Source organism: Hevea brasiliensis, chromosome 5, assembly GCF_030052815.1.
Source record: "Hevea brasiliensis isolate MT/VB/25A 57/8 chromosome 5, ASM3005281v1, whole genome shotgun sequence".
Lineage (NCBI taxonomy): Eukaryota > Viridiplantae > Streptophyta > Magnoliopsida > Malpighiales > Euphorbiaceae > Hevea > Hevea brasiliensis.
The window spans coordinates 25,792,986-25,809,340 of record NC_079497.1 but is presented as its reverse complement, the minus strand read 5'-3'; the positions used below and the strand labels follow the sequence as shown (position 1 = coordinate 25,809,340).

At 36.7% G+C, this 16,355-nt stretch overlaps 1 non-coding gene across 1 annotated transcript; it reads left to right on the top strand.

Moving 5' to 3' along the window:
• Positions 1-678: 678 nt before the first annotated feature.
• LOC131180302 (small nucleolar RNA R71) lies at positions 679-785 on the top strand. The gene has a single exon (XR_009149078.1). It is a non-coding gene; the product is annotated as a small nucleolar RNA R71 (small nucleolar RNA).
• Positions 786-16,355: the final 15,570 nt, after the last annotated feature.

Below are 16,355 nucleotides of genomic sequence, written 5' to 3'. Positions count from 1 at the left end.
TGACTGTTTGTGATGGAAGCTTTCCAGAACCTTGAGCTATCAACTTACTCACAGATGAGGCTAACTAACCAATCTGCCTCTCAATGTTTTGAATGCTATTTCTAGTCTCCTTTTTGAAACTGTTAGGTATTGTTAGCCAAAACTTTAACAAATTCATCAAGTGACATACCTTAATTTGAGGGAGGTGGAGGTGGACGTGGTTGATTCACTTGTGGTCTTTGCTGCTGGTATTGATTTTGCACCTGTTGATTCCCATTACTCAAATTGGGATGATCTCGCCATCTTGGATTATAAGTATTAGAAAAGGGATCATGTCAGTAGCATGAAATTGACTCATCCTCTTATAACGCAGGACACATGTCAGTAGCATGACCCAAACCTGAACAAATTCCACATACCTTAATAGTTTGCATGTTCCCTACAGCCAACTGCCTCACTAAAGAAGTTAAATTAGAAATTCTTTTCTCAAGGTTAGATGTACTTACCTCATTAACATTCATAGGAGTGTGATCCATTCTCATTCCAAACTACTGAGAATTTACTGCCATGTTAGCAATCAGCCTCCTTGCCTCTTATGGTGTCTTGTCAACCAAAGCTCCTCCACTAGCAACATCTATCATACTGTAGTCCATTGGTAGAAGTCCCTCATAGAAATACTAAATCAAAAGCTGCTCACTTATTTGATGATGAGGACAACTTGCACACAACTTCTTAAATCTCTCCCAATACTCATACAAACTCTCTTCAATGTACTGCCGGATGCCACAAATTTCTTTTCTTATGTTGGCAGCATGAGAAGTAGGAAAATACTTCTCCAGAAATATCTGCTTCATCCCATTCCATGAGTTAATAGATCTAGAAGGAAGGTAATACAACCAATCCTTAGCTGTGCCCTCCAGTGAGAAAGGGAAAGGCCGAAGCTTGATCTGATCCTCTGAAACTCCTTGAGGTTTCATGCTGGAACACACAACATGAAATTCCTTTAGATGCTTATATGGATCCTCACTTGCAAGACCATGAAATTTAGGCAATAAATGGATTAGTCTAGATTTTAACTCAAAAGCAACATTTAAAGTAGGGTATTGAATACACAAAGGCTAATGGTGTAACATCCTCCCTGTACGTATTCTGTATGTTCTGTTGCTCTAGTGACCTAATATCAGTCCGGGTAAGTCAGGATGTCTGGAACTACACTTTGGTGATAGTGAGCAGACATATAATGATGAAATTAAAAAAAAAGAAAATACAAGAAAAATTAAAGAAAAATAAAACGGAGAAAATGAAACTAAGTTAAACGAGCCGGCACCGTAGCGATGGGTGACCACACCGGGAAGTTACGGCAAAGGCAATTGCCAACTCCAGGTCCGCGGAGAACCCTCGGAATTAAATTTCAGGACAAAATTAAAGGTTCATTGAAATGTAATTGACACTAGAAATATCAAAGAAAAATAAATAAATTAGTACAAAGAAAAATGAAAAATCGAGAAACAGACAAAAATCGGTATTACTGAAAAATAAAAAATACAATCCAAAGAAGGGTATTTTGGTCATTTGACACCTAGAGTTGCCTTTTGACCTTAACGTCCATTAAAAATAAATGATATTGCACTTTAAAAATGTCATAAAAAATTAAAATAAAGTACATTGTATTAATAGTGAAAGAATGAGGTATAAAGTGTAAATTGTGAAACTTTAAATCATTAAACATTAAAATATGGTTTAGTGCTCCACTAACCTTAAAAAAATGGGACATATCAAAGTTGAATTGGGCAAAAACCACTTTATCTTCAACCTTCCACAAAACCAGCCGAATTCCTCCATGAAAGAACTCCATTGCCGTACCTTGCTCCACCTCCATGCAATCATGTTCTAGCCATCCTTTCTCACTAGTGTCTTCATTAAAGATTATGCATTCAACTTGTGGAAGCCATTGGCAATAAGAAGAAAGGGATTTAATGAGCTTTTAGCAAGCTCCAAAAGAAGTAAGTGCCCAAATCCCCTCCCTTTCTTTTGTAAACTTCATGTTTAGGTTGAGGTGAGTTGAATAGTGAAGAGAATGGAAGCATTTATTGAGTTATTGAATTGTTCAATTTTGGTAGCCATGAGAACCTATGTTGCTTGAGTTTTTCTTACCTCTAATGGATGGAAATTAATGTTGATTTAGTCATTTTAAAGTTGAAGTAATTTAGTTTCCATGTATATGTATATTAAGTACTTAAATTCAAGGGTTTGGAAAGCCATTTGAATACCTTAGCAAACTGCCACTTTTGGCAGCCTTTAAATTCATGAATTAATGTTTGATTTAATGAATTTCATGGATGAATTATGGTGAAGATGAATTGTGGGCAGTGTATGTGAAGTAATGGTTGGGAGGTATATGTAATAATTAAGTGTTTTCATGTATATGTTATGTTGAATTTAACTTTGTAAATTAGGGCTGTATAATATACATAGAGCACTTGTATATCCTACCAAATGGACATGATTGAGATATGATGAATGGTATAGAAGTGTTATGAATGTATACTTGTAGTTTTGGGAGGAGGAGAAATGGCATTTGGGAGCGTTCTTTTATGTGCAGATTGTGTGTTGTGAAGGCAGTAGGTAAATTGAACCATAAGTAAAAATTGATGATCCCAATTGGTATCAGGCCATTGGGAGGTGAAACTAGACACAAAATAGGCCAACTTTCATGCAGAAATGTTGCCAAAATTCTGCCTAGAAACTGACCTTAAAAATGACCTCATCCGGAATTGGCAATGTGCAAGCCCAGATTTTTGATCATATGAACAGTAGTCACTAAGATGACCATAACTCACTGAAAACAGGTCAAAATGACCTGAAATTTTTACCATGGAAAGCTTAGACATAGAGCTACAATTCTTATGAAGACACCAAAGCCCAAAAATAGCCAGAACCAAGTCAAATTGCTTGCCCAATTTAGGGTACCAAAACTGCTAGAACTGAATTTGACCTAAAATTGACTAAATTTTGCACTAAAGATGCAATCTGTCTAGCTTTAGTAAATTGACCATATCTTGGTCTATACAACTCAGAATGACCTGAAATTTATGCCAAAAGTTCAATAAGACATAGAGCTACAATTTTTCTTCTTTGACCAGAAGCTAAAAACCAAGAGAAATAGGACATTAATCTAGACTAATCTAGCACACTAAAACTGAGAATTTGACATTTACATACAATGAAGCTTGAAGTAATTTGGCAATAAATGCCAACTTGTGAAAAGGGTAAATTGCACTATATTGGCAGCATATTGAATTACAAATTGTGACATGTTGGTACTAGAATCAACTTATCCATAATATCTAAAAAGGTCAACATTTGCATTGACTTGTAAATTACATAATAACTAGTAAACTCTAAAAATGAAGAATTAAACAATCAATTCATAATATGCCCTAGTTTTCCTAGTTAACTAGTTTGGATAGGTTGGCATGCCAATAGGATTCTGATAGTTGTTCTATAAATGGCTTTACACCATACTGTGTTTATACAGCTTATTATGCTACACTGTGATTTTAATAGCCTACGGCTATACGGATTGTGTTATTATACTTGGCTTATCGCTGGATTGACTGTATGGCTTTTTAGCCACACTGTTTACACACCGGGAGACACTTTGTGACCGATGGTTTGACAGCCTAAGGTACTAGGTACCCAGTGCTAGTATATCCATTTATCCAGTCTAGTCATTATATAGGCTACACGGGCAATTAATTTAAGCATTAGTAAATTCAAATAGCTAAATTCAGTTTATTGACATATAGCACCACCAAAATTAGCAAAAATGAAAGGTTAGCAAATAAAAGTAGAAACAACAACTGCAAAGAATATCGATGTCATAAATTCATAAACAATTCAGTTATTTTATTTTAGTGTATATTTCTTTATATTTGGCACCACTAAGCAGAATTGCTTAGCGCGTTACTTTTGCTACACGTAGGTATTGGAGACACAGCTGGGGAGCCCAACAGACCTACGATTGGGTGAGACATCAGATTTGCACAGGAGTCTAGAGTCATCTGCACTACACTACATACATGGTAGGACTTAGGATCTTATGTAATGACTATCAGTTGTATTTTGACATTTTATTATGTAATATGTATATCATAAAACTTTAAGCTTTGTAATAATTTGTACATATTAAACTCCTATGGAGAGTGTTTGAATGAATGTAAATTATGATAGATTGTATTTTGAAATTATGAAATTTTGAGACTGAGAAATTAGTTGGAAAGTTGAGATTATCATATTGAACTATTTTTAACAGGTTTAGAAGGACAGTTTGTCCGAAATACAAACGGCACCTTGCTGGATTTTTATTAACATTTTTAAAACACTGATTTTATTAAAGTATGGAAATAGAACCAGTATGATATGAATTTTACATAAAAGACTTCTTAAATCAAATTGAGTTTAGAAAATGAGATAATCACAGACTAGGTGCTCTGGCACGCCGTGTAGCACGCCTTACTCGGCTACACTGTAGATGGGTAAGGGGTGTTACATTTAGTTGTATCAGAGCACGGTTTAGGCGTTTCTGGACCTAGATAGATTGCATATCATGCATTGCATTATAAGTGTTAAGATGACTCTAATGCAGATCTTTTGATTTGTTATTTTGATCAGAATATGGACTCCACATTGTAGAGAGCGGTCGATGAGGAGGTGGATAGTCATACTCCATCTATGACTGAACCAGGAGACAGGAGGGAACCTGTTCCACCAGTTCCAGATGCAACAGCCACATTTCAGCAAATGGCTAAGTTCTTTAGACAGATGGTAGGAGTTATGCCACCACCACCACCTCCACATAAAAAATCTTATATGGAAAAACTTAGAAAGTTCAGAGCAGTGGATTTTCTGTGCAAAAGGGAAGATGATTCAGTCACAGCTGAAAACTGGTTGGACAAAAACGGAAGAGTCTTAAAACAACTTCACTATACTCTAGAGTAGAATTTGGAAGCTGCTGTATCATTACTACCAGATGATGCATACCAATGGTGAGATACAGTGACTAGTGAGGTGCCACCAGAACAAGTAACTTGGGATTTCTTTCTTACTGAGTTCAGAAAGAAGTATGTGGGCAGTGTATACCTGGAAGAGAAAAGAAGGGAATTTATTACCCTACCCTAGAGATAGCTAACAGTGGCTGAATATAAAAGAGAATTTGTCAGACTGAGCCACTGCGGGCGGGAAATAGTCCCTAATGAGGCTGAGAGATGCAAGAGATTTGAGGAAGGACTCAATGATAACATTAAAGCAATGATTATAGCCTTGGGGATTACAGAGTTTGCCAAGTTAGTGGAAGCCACACTTAAGGTTGAAAAAGTTAGAATAAATGAGCAGAACAGAAGGGACAGATAGCAGAAAAGAGGTCAGGGTCAGACCAGTACATCTTCTGGCCCTAGTAAGAAATTCAGAGGTTCGCCTACTCAGAGTTTTAGTAGAGCACCAAGTCAGGGTCAGTCACAGAGGCCCAAATCTCAGTTTGCACCAAGGAGAGGCCAGTCCACACCTTCAGTGGCTAGCTCTCTAGGGACAGGGTTCAGGGGACCAGCCCCAACAGTATCTGTTGGTTGTCCACATTGCCAAAAATGGAATAAAGGGGAATGTTGGAGAATGATAGGTGCTTGTTTACGGTGTGGGTCTACAGACCACCTAATCCGAGATTTTTCGCGCAGAACTGCTACATCCACTCCGGTATCAACTGTTAGGCTTGCCCTTCCAGCTCCAAAGGGTAGAAAGCCGGGTAAGGCTGAGGCAGCCGGTACTTCACAGAGACCTGTATCAAAGTCGCTGGAGAGAGTAGAAGGTAGAATACCAGCCAGAGCCTATGCTATGAGGGCACAGGAGGAACAGAATGTTCTAGATGTCATTAAGGGTACATTCCTCCTCTATAATACTTCAGTGCAATGCATTAGTAGATCCAGGTTCTACTCATTCATATATTTGTATCAAGCTGCCTGTAGAAAAGGGAATACCAGTAGAGGAAAGTGACCAAGACATCCTGGTCAAAAATCCGCTAGGCCACAATGTGGTAGTAAATAAGGCATATAAGGGCTGTCCATTGAAGATTCAAGAGAAAGAGTTCTCGGCAGACTTAAATGAACTACCTTTCAATGAGTTTGATGTGATTTTGGGAATGGATTGGTTATCCCATCATCAGGCAATGGTAGATTATAAATTGAAGAGAATCTCTCTGAAAACTGCTGAGAATGAAGAAATAACAGTTGTGGGTGAAAGGACAGATTTCTTATCCAATATCATCTCAGCTACAATTGCAAGGAGACGGATGAGAAAAGGGTGTGAAGCCTATCTGGCACATGTGGTTGACACTAGGCAGGGTAAATTTGACTTGTCTGAGGTATTTCCTCTGAGGTATTTCCTCAGGAATTGCCTAGTTTGCCACCAGAAAGGGAAGTTGAATTTGCTATTGAGATTATGCCGGGTACAGCTCCTATTTCAATTGCTCTGTATAGGATGGCACCTGCTGAATTGAAAGAGTTAAAAATCCAGCTATAAGAATTACTAGACAAGGGGTTCATACGCCCCAGTGTGTCATCATGGGGAGCTCCGGTACTGTTTGTTAAGAAGAAAGATGAGACACTGAGGTTATGTATTGACTACCAGCAGTTAAACAAAGTAACAGTAAAGAACAAGTATTTGTTGCCTAGAATTGATGATCTTTTGGATCAGTTGAAGGGAGCCGGTGTGTTTTCTAAGATTGATTTCAGATCAGGGTATCATCAGCTACGGGTTAGGGATGCAGATGTGCCTAAGGCTGCATTGAAAACCCGGTATGGGCATTATGAATTCCTGGTGGTGCCATTTGGGTTAACAAACGCTCCAGCAGCATTTATGGACCTTATGAACCATATCTTCCATCCATATTTAGATCGGTTCATAGTGGTCTTCATTGATGACATCCTGGTATATTCCAAGGATAAAGCAGAACACGATGAGCATTTGAGAATTGTTCTGCATACTTTAAAAGAGAAAAAACTGTATGCTAAATTGTCCAAATGTGAGTTCTGGTTAAATGAGATTCCATTCCTTGGACATGCAGTATCAACTGAAGGGATTAGAGTGGATCCCAAGAAGATTGAAGCAGTGATGGAATGGAAGCCTCCCAGAAATACAACTGAGATCAGAAGTTTTTTGGGGTTAGTTGGATATTATAGAAGATTTGTAAAGGGATTTTCCTTGATGGCTGCTCCAATGACAAAATTACTACACAAGAATATGAAATTTGACTGGAATGACAAGTGTCAAGCCAGTTTTAAGAGGCTGAAGACTATATTGACAGAGGCACCATTGTTAACACAGCTAGTGTCCAGAAAAGACTTCGTCGTCTATAGTGATGCCTCACATAATGGGTTAGGGTGTGTACTCATGCAAGAAGAGAAAGTGGTCGCATATGCTTGCAGGCAGTTAAGGCCACATGAAAAGAATTACCTTACTCATGATTTGGAGTTATCAGCAATTATCTTTGCATTGAAGATATGGAGGCATTACTTGTATGGAGAAAAATGCTACATATACACAAACCATAAGAGTCTGAAGTATCTGCCAACCTAGAAGGAACTTAATTTGAGACAGAGGCGATGGGTTGAATTTCTGAAAATTATGATTGTGTGATTAACTACCACCTTGGGAAGGAAAACGTAGTCGCTGATGCCTTAAGCAGAAAATCTATTGTAGCATTAAGATCTCTAAATGTCCAACTATCCTTAACTAATGATAGAGTTATTTTGGTTGAGTTGCAAGTGAAGCCGAATCTGTTACAACAGATACAGGATGGCAGAAGACAGATGAGAAATTAATGGCTGTTATGGGCAAAATCACTAAGGGAAAGGAAATTGAATATGAAGTGAAAGAAAATGGGTGCCTGTACTATAAAGAAAGAGTGTGTGCACTAGATGATAAAGAGTTGAAAACCAGTATTCTGAGAGAAGCACATAACAGTGTGTATGCTATGCACCCAGGAAGCACAAAATTGTACCATGACCTAAAACTTCGATACTGGTGGCCGGGAATGAAGAAGGACATAGCTGACTATGTAACTAGATGCTTAACATGTTAGCAAGTCAAAGCAGAACATCAAGTTCCATCAGGTTTGTTACAGTCTATAAACATACCTGAATGGAAATGGGACTGAGTTACTATGGACTTTGTCAGTGGTTTACCTCTCACTCAAAAGAAGCATGATGCAGTATGGGTGATTGTGGATAGGTTGACCAAATCAGCACATTTTGTGCCAGTTAGAATTGACTACTCACTGGGAAAGCTAGCAGAGTTGTATATTAGTGAGATAGTTAGACTACATAGAATTTCGCTTTCCATTGTATCTGATAGAGACCCGAGGTTTACATCTAGATTTTGGAAGAAACTACAAGAATCCTTGGGCACCAACTCCATTTTAGGATAGCTTTCCATCCACAGACAGATGGACAGTCAGAAAGAATAATCCAGGTAAATTTTGAAACTCATTAATTTATTGCAAATAATAAATTGAACTAATAATGATAATAATAACCGAACATATGTGATAGCTCCTCGAGGATATGCTAAGGAGTTGTGTTATTGAGTTTGAGGGAAGCTGGGATAGATACCTTCCACTGGCAGAATTTGCATACAACAATAGCTATCAAGGTAGCATACAAATGGCAACCTATGAAGCACTGTATGGGAGAAAATGTAGAACACCTGTATGTTGGACTGAATTGGGTGAAGATAATCAGTGGGACCAGACCTGGTAAAATAGACAGAGAAAAAGGTGAAACTGATAAAGGCCAATTTGAAAGTTTCCTCGGACCGACAGAAATCTCATGCTGACTTGAAAAGAAAGGACATAGAGTATAAAGTTGGCAAGAAGGTATTTCTCAAAGTATCATTGTGGAAGAAAGTGTTGAGATTCGGGAAAAAGGGAAAATTAAGCCCTAGGTTCATTGGCCCATATGAAGTTATTGAACGTGTGGGACCAGTAGCTTACAGATTAGCCTTACCACTTGAGCTGGACAAGATTCACAATGTGTTCCATGTCTTGATGCTCAGAAGATACAGATCAGATCCTTCACATGTCATCTCAGTAGAAGAAATGGTTGTACAACCTGACCTGACATATGAAGAAGAACCGATTAAAATCTTGGCACGAGAGGTAAAAGAGCTCAGAAACAAGACAATTCCACTAGTGAAAATCCTATGGAGGCACCACAATATGGAAGAGGCAACATGGGAGAGCGAGGAGATAATGAGGCAACAATTCCCTCAGCTCTTCACATCAGGTAAATTTCGAGGACAAAATTTTTATTTAGAGGGGAAGAGTTGTAACATCCTCCCTGTACGTATTCTGTATGTTCTGTTGCTCCAGTGACCTAATGTCAGTCCGGGCAAGTTAGGATGTTTGGAACTATACTTTGATGATAGTGAACAGAAATATAATGATGAAAGAAATAAAAAGAAAATACAAAAAAAAAATTAAAGAAAAATAAAAGAGAGAAAATAAAATTAAGTTAAACGAGCCGGCACCGCAGCGATGGGTGACCGCATCGGGAAGTTATGGCGAAGGCAATTGCTAACTCCAGGACAATGGGGAACCTTCATAATTAAATTTCGGGACATAATTAAAGGTTTATTGAAATGTAATTGACACTAGAAATATCAAAGAAAAATTAATAAATTAGTACAAAGAAAAATGAAAAATCGAGAAACAGACAAAAATCGGTGTTACCGAAAAATTGGGAATACAACCCGAAGAAGGGCATTTTGATCATTTGACATCTAGAGTTGCCTTTTAACCTTAATGTCCATTAAAAATAAATGATATTACACTTTGAAAATGTCATAAAAAATTAAAATGAGGTACATTATATTAATAGTGAAAGAAATGAGGTATAAAGTGTAAATTGTGAAACTTTAAACCATTAAACATTAAAATATGGTTTAGTGCTCCACTAACCTTAAAAAAATGGAACATATCAAAGTTCAATTGGGCAGAAACCACTTCATCTTCAACCTTCCACAAAACCAACTAAATTTCTCCATGAAAGAACTCCATTGCCGTACCTTGCTCCACCTCCATGCAATCATGTTCTAGCCATCCTTTCTCACTAATGTCTTCATTAAAGCTTATGAATTCAACTTGAGGAAGCCATTGGCAGCAAGAAGATAGGGATTTAGTGAGTTTTTAGCAAGCTCCAAAAGAAGTAAGTGTCCAAATCCCCTTCCTTTCTTTAGTAAACTTCATGTTTAGGTTGAGGTGAGTTGAATGGTGAAGAGAATGGAAGAATTTATTGAGTTATTAAATTGTTCAATTTTGGCAGCCATGAGAACCTATGTTGCTTGAGTTTTTCTTACCTCTAATGGATGGAAATTAATGTTGATTTAGTCATTTTAAAGTTGTAGTAATTTAGTTTCCATGTATATGTATATTGAGTACTTAAATTCAAGGGTTTAGAAAGCCATTTGAATACCTTAGCAAACTGCCACTTTTGGCAGCCTTTAAATTCATGAATTAATGTTTGATTTCATGAATTTCATGGATGAATTATGGTGAAGATGAATTGTGGGCAGTGTATGTGAAGTAATGGTTGGGAGATATATGTAATAATTAAGTGTTTTCATGTATATGTTATGTTGAATTTAACTTTGTAAATTAGGGTTGTATAATGTACATGAAGCACTTGTATATTCTACCCAAATGGACATGATTGTGATATAATGAATGGTATAGAAGTGTTATAAATGTATGCTTGTAGTTTTGGGAGGAGGAGAAATGGCATTTGGGAGTGTTCTTTTATGTGCAGATTGTGTGTTGTGAAGGCAGTAGGTAAATTGAACCATAAGTGAAAATTGGTGAACCCAATTGGTATGAGGCCATTGGGAGGTGAAACTAGACGTAAAATAGGCCAACTTTCATGTAGAAATATTGCCAAAATTCTACCTAGAAACTGACCTTAAAAATGACCTAATCCGTAATTGGCAATGTGCAAGCCCATATTTTTAACCATATGAACAGTAGTCACTAAGATGACTATAACTCACTCAAAACAGGTCAAAATGACCTGAAATTTTTACCATGGAGAGCTTAGACATAGAGCTACAATTCTTATGAAGACACCAAAGCCCAGAAATAGCCAGAACCAAGTCAAATTTATTGCCCAAGTTAGGGTACCAAAACTACCAGGACTGAATTTGACCTAAAATTGACTAAATTTTGCACTAAAGATGCAATCTGTCCAGCTTTAGTAAATTGACCATATCTTGGTCTATAAAACTCAGAATGACCTGAAATTTGTTCCAATAGTTCAATAATACATAGAACTATAATTTTGCTTCTTTTAGCAGAAGCTAAAAACCAAGAGAAATATGTCATTAAGCTAAACCAATCTAGCACACTAAAATTGAAATTTTGACATTTACATACATTGAAACTTGAAGTAATTTGGCAATAAATGCCAACTTGTGAAAGGGGTAAATTGCACTATATTGGCACCATATTGAATTACAAATTGTGACATGTTGATACTAGAATCAACTTATCCATGATATCTAAAAAGGTCAACATTTGCATTGACTTGTGAATTGCATAATAACTAGTAAACTCTAAAAATGAAGAATTAAACAATCAATTTATAATATGCCCTAGTTTGCCTAGTTGACTAGTTTGGATAGGTTGGCATGCCAATAAGTTTCTGAAAGCTGTTCTGTGAATGGCTTTATGCCATACTGTGTTTTTATGGCTTATTATGCCGCACTGTGATTTTAATAGCCTATGGTTATACAGATTGTGTTATTATACTTGGCTTATCGCCAGATTGACTATATGGCTTTTTAGCCACACTGTTTGTACACCAGGAGACACTTTGTGACTGATGGTGTGACGGCCCGAGGTACTAAGTACCCAGTGCTAATATATCCATTTATCCAGTCTGGTCAGTGTATAGGCTATATGGGTAGTTAATTTAAGCATTATTAAATTCAAATAGCTAAATTCAGTTTATTGACATACAATACCACCAAAATTAGCAAAAATGAAAGGTTAGCAAATAAAAGTAGAAACAGCAACTGCAAAGACTATCGATGTCATAAATTCATAAACAATTCACTTATTTTATTTTAGTGTATATTTCTTTATATTTGGCACCACTAAGCAGAATTGCTTAGCTCGTTGCTTTTACTACGCGCAGGTATTAAAGACACAGCTGGGGAGCCCAGTAGACCTATGACTGGGTGAGACATCAGATCTACACAAGAGTCCAGAGTCATCTGCACTACACTGCATACATGGTAGGAGTTAGGATCTTATGTAATGACTATCAGTTGTATTTTGACATTTTGTTATGTAATATGTATATCATAAAACTTTAAGGTTTGTAATAATTTTTACATATTAAACTCCTATGGAGAGTGTTTGGATGAATGTAAATTATGATGGATTGTATTTTGAAATTATGAAATTTTGAGATTGAAAAATTAGTTGGAAAGTTGAGATTATCATATTGAACTATTTTTTACAGGTTTAGAAGGACAATTTGTAACACCCTCCCTGTAGCAACTCCGTATATTCTACTATTCCGGTGACCAGTATTGGTCCGGACAGCTAGAACGTCCGAAAAGATATTTAAACTAAAGTGAGGAACCATAATTAACTCAAATATTAATAAGAAAAATTTTAAAAAAATTTTAGAAATAAAATACAACCAAGTTAAATGAGCCGGTGCCCTAGCGATGGATAACCTAGTGGGAAGTTGCGGTTCTCGCAACTAGGAGCCCTAGACCTAGGGAAAAATTCATTAAATAATTTTTGAGACTCCAGAGAAGGGTCATTGAGGTTTCTATGGCATTAGAATGCCAAGAAAAGGTTTAGAAAAATTTTTCAATCGGTACAGACAATTTTAGTCTATTAAGCTAAACGGAGGGCATTTTGGTTATTTCGTCTTCAGAGATGATTTTTGACCGACTTGTCCAGTTAAGTAAATAATTATTATGACATAAAATGTAAATAAGTATTACTAAAAATTGAATTGAAAATAAGTAGAAAAGAAAAAAAAATAATGAATTAAATGGGAATTTATGACATCACATGATGTTATTAGTGTGCCTTCACCCAATTACATGGTGACACGTGGCTATAACCCATTTAAAATGAATAAATGGGGCAGAAAATGAAAGAAACAATCTGATTTCTCTTCCTCCTCTCTTGTTGCCGAACTCTTCTCTTCTCTCCTCCTCCATAGCTTTTTCTTTCTTTAAGCTTTGATTCCCTTCAATTTCCCTCATAAAACCTCTTAAACCTTTCATAAAAAATTGTCTTTGCACCTTGGCAAGGTTAAGGCAGCAAAAAGAAGTGACAAAGAAGAGCTTTTGCAAGCTTGAAAATTTACTCCATTAAAGGTTAGTGTCCAAACTCTTACTATTTTTACTTAATTCATGCTTAATGCCATGAGATAAGTAGAAAATGTAAGAAAAACAAAATAAAAATTATGTGTATTTATTTCCTATAATTTTGCAGCTTAGGGTTGATTAGGGTTGATGAGTTTGCTTGAAGTAAAGTGGTTCATGGGCTGCCCTTGGTATTAAATGAGTAATTGAACCTAGTTGTGTAAGTGAAATACAAAGTTTAGGCATGTATGAACATGGAAAATGTGGACAATTAACAACAATAGGGTTTGTTCATGTAATGGTTTATTAACCATGTAATGGTCAATTAGTGACCATTTGAATGTGTGTGAGAAGGAATTGAAGTGAGTAAGGATGTTGGATTTGAGTTTAGGTGAGCTGCCTTGGCTGACCTGCAAGACTAAGTATGAGTCCAGTAGGTTTGGACAGTCATAACTTGAATTGTAGAGGTTCAAATGGTGCAAGGCCAATTGGAAATGAAACTAGACACATAATGGCACAACTTTGGTGAAGAACTATGCCCATAAAACCAAACAAAGTAGACCAAAAGCTTGCCCTAATCCAGGTGACCTACAGTCTGCCTGGGCAAAAAGACCAAATGAACAGTGTTTGGTCATTTGGTCATAAATCAGTATAGAAAGGTCCAATTGACCTGAAATTTTACCAGCAATAAGCTAAGATATAGACCAACAACTTTCATGAAGAAACCTAAACCAAATTATGACCAGAACATATCCAAAAGGTGAGTTTCAGTCACTGTTCATTGCACTGTAGATATGGTCAGTCCAGAAATTCTGGATAGAATTTCAATCCGGCCAGTTGTGGTTTTTGGACCATAACTTGAGTTACAAAACTCCAAATGGAGTGATTCAAAAAACGAAATGCATCTAGACAAAAGAAGGAACAACTTTCATGTTGATCAGTTTGTCAAATTCGAACTGCAAAATTGACCAATGGAATAGGAAAAACAAGGCATAAAAAGTGAAAATTCTGCCCAACTAACATTAAGCTTAGAAATGGTATTGGCAACCAATACCAACAAATTTTGAATGCAAAATGTGGTATGTTGATGATATTAAAACCAATGTACCTATTGCCTATGCAAAAGTCAACATTTTTATTGACCAATGAATGGAATAGTAACACTAAAACTTAAATTCCAAAAATTGTGAAACTTAAAAGTGTGAAATGCCCTAGTATACCTAACAAGATTGGTTTGGATAGCTTGGCATATCAATAGGGTTCAGTTAGCAGTACTGCACATGGCATTATGCCATTCTGTGATTTTATGGCTTTTAGCCATTTTGACATTGTGTTGAGACTTGGCCTTGTGCCTAATGTTATTACAGCTTATTAGCTGTTCAGTTGTACAACAGGAGACACATATGTGACTGATGGTGTGATGGCCCGAGGTACTTGGTACCTAGTGCCAGTTTACCCGTTTATCCAGTCCAGTCATCCAGTATAGGTTACTTGGGCAACCAAAAATGAAAGTGGATAAATTTAATGAAATAATGAATATAACAAGTACAAAATAAGTAAGACTACAAATACTCATCGAAAATTTATTTGCAATGAGACATCAATATATTCACTACATATTTATGTTATGTTATTTCTTTTTATTTTATTATTGGCACCACTAAGCATTATTGCTTAGCGCGTTGCTTTTTGCCATGCATAGGTTTTGGAGAGACCGAATGAGAGCCCAGTAGACCACAGACTGGGTGAGACCATCTGCTGCTCTGCATAGTATCCGTGTCACCTCACCGACGTCAGTTCATTGGTAGGACACTAGGTTTCATTTTGGGTATTTTATAGTTAACTTTTATTTTCTCATATGTAATTGAAACTTATGTAATATATTTTGGTATTAATGTAAATAGTGGAAATTGTGTTTATGAATGAAAAAGTGAATAATTATTTATGACTTTTACATGATTATCATATGAGATGAATGATTGAGAAATGGAAATGTTGTTGAAAAACATATTGAGATTTTGTTGATGAAATGGAGTTTGGGATTGATTGAAAATATTGGAAGTGTTTTTCATACGTTCCAAAGAACTGTTTTCTCCATTTTAGCCGATACTCTGCCGAATTTTCTATAAAATTTGCAGAACCTCAAATAAATTTATGATTTCAATAATTGACTGAAATGAATTATTTTCACAAATGTACTCCATAACTTTGAAAAAAAAAATTAGGAAGAATAAAAATGATTGAATTAAAATAGGGTGTTCCGGTACACTGTGTGGCATACCTTGCTTGGCTACACTGTAGACGGGTAAGGGGTGTCACATTTAGTGGTATCAGAGCACGGTTTAAGCGTTTCTGGGCCTAGATCGAGTCCATACCATGCATTGTATTTGTAAGAGTCGAGGTGACACTAATGTAGATCTATTTGTCTTTGTTATTTTGATTAGGATATGGATCCCACATCTCAGAGGGCAATTGAGGAGGAAGTGGAGAGTCATGCTCCACCTACAGCAGCTGAGTTTGGGGGTAGGGGAGAACCTGCTCCGCCTGCTTCAGTAGAGCCTGCTCAGCCTCCACAGGCCATGTTCCAGCAAATGGCTGAATTCTTCAGACAAATGGCTGGGGTAATGCCACCAACACCACCACCACCTCCACAGTAGAAATCACATTTAGAAAGATTGAGAAAATTTGGAGCAGTGGAATTCTTTGGCAAGAGATAAGATGATTCTATTGCAGCCAAAAATTGGTTAAACAGAACAGGAAGAGTTTTAAAGCAACTCCACTGTACTCTAGAGCAAAATCTAGAAGATGCTGTATCTCTATTGCAAGATAATGCATATGAATGGTGGGATACGGTGTCTAGTGAAGTACAGCCAGAAGTAATAACTTGGGACTTCTTCCTCTCAGAATTCAAGAAAAAGTATGTGGGTAATGTATACCTGGAAGAG